Raw genomic sequence first — 8,015 nt, forward strand, 5'->3', positions numbered from 1 at the left:
CTGAGGTGCTGCCTCAGTCAGAGAAAGTTGTTCTCCCCTCGGTGCCCTAAGCAAATGAGGGGCAGAGGGGCTGTAACAGGAATGCCTCCTTCAGCTCGCTTCGCTGTCCTCTGCTCACTGGGTGTCCTGGGGAAAATGTCTTCACCTCTCTGAGCCTCAGTTTCCACCTCTGGAAAATGAGATGCTGTCATTGGTGCTGCAGGGCTGCTTCGAGGAGTCAGTGACATGGTCCATTCACCCACTTGTGGGTTATTCTGTGACTGTCCTTCCGGACATTGGGAAATCCAGAGGTGACCACAGCAGGCAAGGTCCTTGCTGTTGGATGATAGAGAAAGCTCTTAGTGCAAAATGAATGACTGACAGACAGCATCACCACCGTCATCCAGAAAGTGCCTGTCACTGGCACAAGATAGAGCTGAGGGTGTCACCAGCTCCTTTCATTGCCGTCATTCCAGGACACACCTGGACAGTCTCTCCCCTTTCCTAAGCTGCCTTGGGTGTGAGGCGATCCTTACTGGGGCTCCAGGGACTGAGATCTTCCAGAGGGATTCCCTGGTGGCCTTGGCTGTGGCAGGTGGCCTGGCCTGCGTGTGGTCCTGTTTGTGTGTTCTCCCCCTCCCCAGCTCAGCTCAGGTTTCCTTAATCCTCTGGGTTCCAGAAATTGTCTCAATGAGAGGGAACGACAGGCCAGCCGAGGCCACCATCTGTGCAGACTCAATTTGCAAATGCTCATGAGAGGGGGAGGAGGTCTCCATAGTAACATTGAGGAGGGGCTGCGTGTGCATGCGTGTGCACACATGTGCGTGTATGTGTGTGCATGCACACAAGGCAGGGGACAGAGAAAAAGAATGGCCCAAGTCTCTTATGATTAACTCTTGCTGCTTCCTCATTGTCCCTGGAGAGAATTGACTGCTGTTGGTAACAGGATGCTGGTGGGGACCCTGTCTAAAGGGTCTGCTGCCAACTCATACCTGTCTGTCTTCCCGGCTCGGGAAACGTGCAGAAGTTGGGGGAAAGGGAGAGGCTGAACAAAGGGGCCTTGCTATGAAGGTGAGGGTCCCTGTGTCCCTGCGAGATGACAGGACACAGCCTGAATGAACAAGGGTGTCTGCACAGTCATTTGGAAAGCCAACTGGGAGTATTCTAGAAGGTGGGTGGAGCTTCCTAAGCAGCCAGGCTTTGCCAGGGTAAGTTAGCATCTCTGTTGAAATGGGCCAGTCAGACCCAAAAGCAGGCAGGAAAGCAGGAGGGGGGAGGTCCTGCAACTGGCTGGTCCTAACTGGTCTGAATGTACCAAGGTCAGGGTGTCCTCCTGGCCTTTGCACATGTTGTCTCTGGCATGCTTCCTGCAACTTTATCCTGCCCATTCCTTATCCTTAAGTCTGTTTAAATAGCACTTTCTCCAGGAAGTCCACTCTGATTTACCCTTCCTTTCTCTACCTGGACTGGGTCAGGTATCTCCTCTGGGTTCCCACAATGCCCTGCAGCTTCTTCATCACAACTTTCTTCCCTTATTTTTCAGCAATAATTACCTGGGAGTGTTTTTCTTTCCAAGAAGATCCTTTTTTTTTTTTTTGGTTGAGGATTATGTCTTATTTTCCCAGACATGCTACCAATTCAAAAAGAGCATGTTTCATAAAGTGTGAACTGAGTGCTGCCTTCTGTATTAAAAAGGGGAGAAGTCGGGAGGAGGAGGTTGGAGAATGGTGAGTTTGAAGCCAGTCGGGTTGGACCTATCTCAAAGAGAAAGAAAGAAAAGAAAGGAAAGAAAGAAAGAGCACTCTTGTTAGGTGGTTAAAGAAGTGGTAGAGCCTGTATAGTAATAGTGAGGCTGAGAAGAAGGAGCGGGAGGAGAAGAAAGAAGGAAGAAGAAGAAGAAGAAGAAGGAGAAGAGGAGGAAGAGGAGGAGGAGGAGGAGGAAGGAGAAAGAGAAGAAGAAACTAGAAACTGACATCTGGGTGCTGGTGGCTCATTCCTGTAATCCTAGCTACTCTGGAGGCAGAGATCAGGAGGATCACAGCTGGAGGCCAGCCCAGGCAAATAGGTCTCAAGACCCTATGTCAAAAATAGCCATCGCAGAAAAGGGCTGGAGCAGTGGAACAAGTGGTAGAGTGCCTGCCTAGCACGTGTGAGGCCCTGAGTTCAAACCCCACTGCCACTAGCTATATCAACTAGTGGTACTGGGAAGCTAGCAATACCAACTGCCATCAAGGATGTGGGACAACTCCACTCGCTGCTTGTGGGAACACAAAACAGAACAGTCACTTGTGTGTGTGGGGAGGAGGGGGGTTGGCATTTTCTTGTAAGTTAAACCTACAGTTGCCATATGACCTAGCCATCTGTCTTCTAGGTACTTACCCTAAAGAAGTGAAAACATGACTGGGTGTGGTGGTGCACACCTCCACGGGAGGCTGCAGCAGGAGGGTCATGAGTTCCAGGCCAGCCTAGGCTGCACAGTGAGACTCTGTCTCAAAAAAAAAAAAAGCAAGAACAAAAACCATTCATTGTTGTGATAGCAGTTTTATTCAAAATGTTCAACTACCAGAGATGCCCCCAGAACCCCAATGTCCTTGACCTACTGAAGCACCAGTGGAATACTACTTACCAGTGAAAAGGAGCCAGATACTTGCAACAACACAGAGGACTCTTCCATGTGCTGGGGCGTGAAAGAGTGCAGACATTGAAGACGGTACCAAGTGGTTCCACTTAAATGACATTCTGGAAAAAGCAATGCTGTAGTGTGTGGTTCAGGTCAGCACTTGCTGGGTGAGAGGGCCGAGGAGGGGACAAACTACAAAAACAGAACTTTAGATGGCCGTGAAATAGCGCTGCATCTTGATTAGAGTGCTGGATACATGACTATACGTTTGCCAAAACTGACAAAACTGGACACCTTGATTTTCCTTTCTCTGCTTCCCGAGAAGCTAAGATTACAAGCATGTGCCACTGTACCTGACCTTCACTATGCATTCCAGGCCGGATTCCAACTTGGTATCCTCCTATCTTAGCCTCCAGACACTGGGTGACTTACTCAAAGCTTCAGGCATCCAAGGGGACTCATTCTGGGGGCTCCAATTCCATGGAGTGGTAAACCCTGAGGGACTTTCAGACAGGGGAAGCCACAAATTCTTATATTGCCACACATACTGATATTTAACGTAGTTACTTTTTGTGTGTACAGTGCTGGGGATCGAACCCTGGGCCTTCCTCATGCTAGGCAAGTGCTCTGCCACTGAGCTACACACCCAGCCTGGAAAATAGTTTATTTTTTATGACTTTACCTTCCCTACAGACAAGGGTGATTGCTGAATTCAGGCACGTATCCCCAGTACCTAGTACAATAGTTTATTGAAGCCAGACACCGGTGGCTCACGTCTGTAATCCCAGCTACTCAGGAGGCAGAGATCGGGAGGGTCACGGTTCGAAGCCAGCCTGGACAAATAGTTCTTGAGACCCTATCTCAGAAAACCATTCACAAAAATAGGCCTGGTGGAGTGGATCAAGGTGTAGGCCCTGAGTTCGAGCCCCAGTACCCTCCAAAAAAGAAAAAAATGTGTATTGAGCAAATAGATAGATGGAATGTGTCACAAAATAACAATAGCTCCATTCATGGAAACTTTACCATGTCTGAGCATTATGCCAACTGTATTGGAGCCTGAAGCAGAAAGAAAACATCAGGAAGAATGATCCTGTCTTTATTGAAAATGTTTATGTTTTGCTTATCGTGTCCCCACACACACACACGCACACAGATCCTATTTCTTCAGACATGGCATTGGTGCTGGGGGTGGCTCAAAGGAAGAGCACTGCCTGTCTGCACAGGCCCTGGGTCCCATCCCCAGCACCACAAAAAGACTACATAGAAACACTGTTTAACTTGGGTACTGAGTTTTTTGGCCCCCTACATTTTTGCACCTCACTAGACTTTCAATTCACACCATCTCGCCCGTTGCACATCACAATGCTCCAAGAAGATATTAGATGAAGGAAACTGAGGCACGGGCTCTCATCTGTACCCAGCACCCACGGCAAGGAGGAGGAAGCTATGGATTTGAACTCGGTTTGTTATTGCTCAGTACAGCTCTACAGTAAACTGAGTTACGCCTTGGGTTTTAAAACAGAGAACCAAAAGATCAAGGCTTAGCTTGAGCTCGAGGCGTCTTTGAGCCCTCCTTTCCTTCAGTCCTCAGTTTCCCTACGTGAAACTGGGTTTTAATATTCCCAACACCCATTTTCCTCCAACTCAGTTTACCAGTGTTCTCCCTCCCGACCCAGCAATGGCTCAGAAGCTCAGAGCCCCGGAGAGGGCTGAGCCTCTCCTGGAGTGCGCCCTCCCCAACTAGAGAACCCTCAGTCTGGGGAGCGACGCCAGACTTTTATTGTGAAGCCGAGACTACAACCTATGAGGTAATCCTTGGAGCTTCCTTCGAGGCAGAATCTCATTGGCCAGCAGGCGAAGCCCCGCCCAGGGTTCCCGGCGCCCCACCCTCCCCGAAGCGCATAAAAGCGCGCGTCAGGCTCGGCAGCCACGGGACACCTGTGTCTCCCAGCGGCCCTGGAAGCAGGTGAGGCGCACGGGGGACGGAGCCGCGCGGGGGGGGGGGGTCGGGGAGGGGGTCGGCCCGAGGGATCGGGACCCTGGGGACAGGGCTTATTTGTAGGCCAACACGTGGACCTCTTCCCAGAAAGCGGCAGAGACGAGAATGTTGAGCGTCTGGAAAGCTGAGACCATCCGGGCTGGGGACCTGGGAGGTGAGTTCCGGGAACGTGCCGTGGGGCGGAGAGCAGGGATGAGCCCCTTGTGACTGCCGTCTCCCCGCTCGCATCTGAAGCTCCCCGGGAAGAGGATCGGAGGGGAAAGAAAGAAAGGGGCTCCTGAGGGTCGGGGGGCGCAGAGAAGGAAGAGGGCGGGGAGCCGGGGGAAAGGCGAGGCAAGTTTTCTTCGACACCGAGGCCCAGGACAGCCCTCCGCCCACGCGCTGTTTCAGCACCGGGACCCGGGACAGCGCCTCTGGGGACCGCGAAGGGGCCGCGCTCGGATTCAGCACCCGAGCTCCGGACAGCTCCCGCGGCCCCCAACCGGCTGCGGTTCAGCACTAGGGCTCTGGATAGCGCCCCGGTTGTTGGCGGTGGGCAGCCTTTGACCCTGATTTGGGGAGGGTGTACCTGGGGGTGCAGATGCCTTACATCCCTGGAGACTTGCCACTCATTTGGGGCATTTAAGAAATGAGTTATTTTCCTGATCATCAGGTGAGACAGAAGTGCACACAGAAGTCCCCAGTTCCCAACAGGTGCCCATCAGGTTGATATTAGCGTGCCCTCTCCAGGCTTCTGTGAGGCATATTTGCCACGCGTTTTACGTACATGATATCATGCCATATTCAACTCATGCTTGAGTGTTATGATACTCAGTGACGATTGGAGCAACCGTGGTCCCAGACAGACAGGGAACTCACCCAAAGGCTCTCGTCCAAATGTGAAGCTGTGGCAGGGCGCTGGTGGCTCACGCCTGCAATCCTAGCTACTCAGGAGGCAGAGATCAGTTTGAAGCCAGCTTGGGCAAATAGTTCACGAGACCCTATCTGGAAAAACCCTCCACAAAAAAGGGCTGGTGGAGTAGCTCAAGGTGTAGACCCTGAGTTCAAGCCCTAGTATTGCCAAAAAAAAAAAAAAGGTGAAACTATCAAGACCACGTCCATCACACTCAAACATCCCATGTTTCTGAGGTGTCTGGGCTCTTGGAGATCTGTCTCTGCCTCTCTCCAGGGAAAGTAGGAATGGGAAACAGGAGTCCAGATATTCCAGCTGGGCCTAGGTGAGGGGGACGAGCTGGATCAGAATCTCTCACGCATGGGGCTGAGAGTGAGAAAGAAGACCAGAGGCTGTGGTCCAGTGCTGTGTGGAAGACTAGTGATTTTGTTGTTCTGATGACCTATGACAACAAGTCACAGCCGGCCTCATAGCATGGACTCCTATCGACCTTCACCTAAAATGAACGAGCAAGTGGAGGAAAGGAAATGAGGTGTGGGGGTGGTCAGGGACAGTGGCTTCCACCCAGAAAGGGGTCTGGCCAACTCACCACTATCCAGCACAAGTGGGGTGGGGGGATGGAACAAGGGCATGCACCCTGTGAACCTATAGCTATGTGGTGTTGGCCCCCACAGGACTGGAGACACAAGATCTCTGACTAAGCCCAGGGCCCTCTGCCATCTCACTTCACATTACTGGGAGCATCAACGGAGATAGGGGTGACATTTGAAGCCCTCCCTAGAGCGAAGTACAGAGGGTGCTTTTCAATAAAAATTCCATATTTTAGGATTGTTTTTCCTCTGCCACCCGTTAGTTCCACAGGCCAATGACAGGACAAGTGTGGACTTGGGCCTGGTGGTGAGTTGCCACATCATCAGGACGCAGCCCCCGTCATCTTAATCAAGTCACTGCACGATGTGGGGCTCAGCCCGGCCCCAGGCCGTGGTCTTTCTGTCACCTCTGCTTGGATACACTCCCACCAGCACTCCATGGTCAATGTGACTTCTTGTCTCAGCTTCATTTCATCATCAAAGACACCCCTCACTGTCTCACCACCCTCCTACGTCAAGACTATGTTTATTTACATTCTCACAGACCTGGGATGTCAGGTCTCTGGCTCAATGTCCAATTATTCTCATGATACATTTTCACCCATCTTCTGCCTGTTACACTGTGTCCTCCACTCAGGCAGAAACATGTTCTGTCTCCAGTCCAAGACCTGACATGCAGCAGGTGCTCAATAAATGTTTGTTGAAGCAATAAAGTCATTAAAAATAAACCAATATACCAATAAGTAAGCGAATCGATGGCTTCCTGAACACATGAAGACTCCCTGTGAGTCCCCCACCAAGACCCTGCAGTGTGATGGTGGTGGCAGGTGTCTAGTGAAGGACCGTGATTTAATTTGTGGGCACTCAGGGCCAGCCAGCCTGCTAATAGCCCCAGGAGAAAAGCAGGCTGGTTTAATTAGCAATTACAGGCATTGATTCCTCATTAGCTTGGGCAACCCCCGTTTCCATCATCAGGCCCAGACAAATTAAATTGTCCTCTTTCCCAGGAGCACTGCCTCAGTGGGTCCATTAACAAGCAGAGAATATCTGATTATAAGACACCTAAAGGTCACAGGCACTTCATGGATGGGGACAGAGGAGGGTCCAGTGTCTGGATTGAGTTGAACTGTGGGAAACTTTCCAGTGTATCTGGAAAGTCATCCTGTGAGAATGGGAGAGCAGAGAAAAGGTAGCAGACACCATCCTCGGAGGTCCCCATTGTACAAGAAGACTGCCCTGCGTGATTCACAATCACCCCCAAATTAATCCTGTGGAATAGAGCACTCCATCCATTCCACCCCCATCTTTGCCCTCATGGGTCTCCGTCCACATGGAGGCCTCTCCACATCCAAAGACCCTCCCCTCCTCTCCACTGCCTGTGGATCCAGTGAGTCATTCTGCTTAAATCCAGCCCTCTGCCTCCTTCATTGCAGTGGCGGACACACACACACACAGCAGTAAGGGGTCTTTCTAGACCACAAATCTGATCAAGTCCAACCCTTTCCTTCAACCCTTCCAGGACTCCCATTGACCGTAGGAGAAAAGTCAGATTTCCTCACACAGTGGGTGACCTGGCCACTTTTTTTTTTTTTTTTTGGCAGTACTGGTTTTGAACTCTTGGCCTCACCCTTGCTAAACAGGTGCTCTATCATGCAAGCCACTCCACTTATGCTTGGGTTGGCCTAGACCTCGATTCTCCTATTTTGCTTCCTGCATAGCTGGAATGACAGGGACACACCACTACACCAAGCCTTGCAAACTTTTTGCCCAGGCTGGCTTTGAGCTGTGATTCTCCTGATCTCAGCCTCCCAAGTAGCTAGGATTGCAGGTGTGAGCCCCTGCACCTGGCTATGTTTCTGAAATTAATTCCCATTCTCCCTCCCACCAGCCACACTCACCTACCAGCCCAGCCATCTGTGGCTTTGGTTCTCCATC

General features: G+C 51.2%; 1 long non-coding RNA gene across 1 annotated transcript; it reads left to right on the forward strand.

Annotated features, from left to right (window-relative positions):
• The first annotated feature begins 4,475 nt into the window (after positions 1–4,475).
• Positions 4,476–6,823, forward strand: LOC141416404 (uncharacterized). Its single transcript, XR_012441131.1, has 3 exons — positions 4,476–4,565; positions 4,686–4,752; positions 6,344–6,823. It is a non-coding gene; the product is annotated as an uncharacterized lncRNA (long non-coding RNA).
• Positions 6,824–8,015: the final 1,192 nt, after the last annotated feature.

Source organism: Castor canadensis, chromosome 14 (genome assembly GCF_047511655.1).
Source record: "Castor canadensis chromosome 14, mCasCan1.hap1v2, whole genome shotgun sequence".
Lineage (NCBI taxonomy): Eukaryota > Metazoa > Chordata > Mammalia > Rodentia > Castoridae > Castor > Castor canadensis.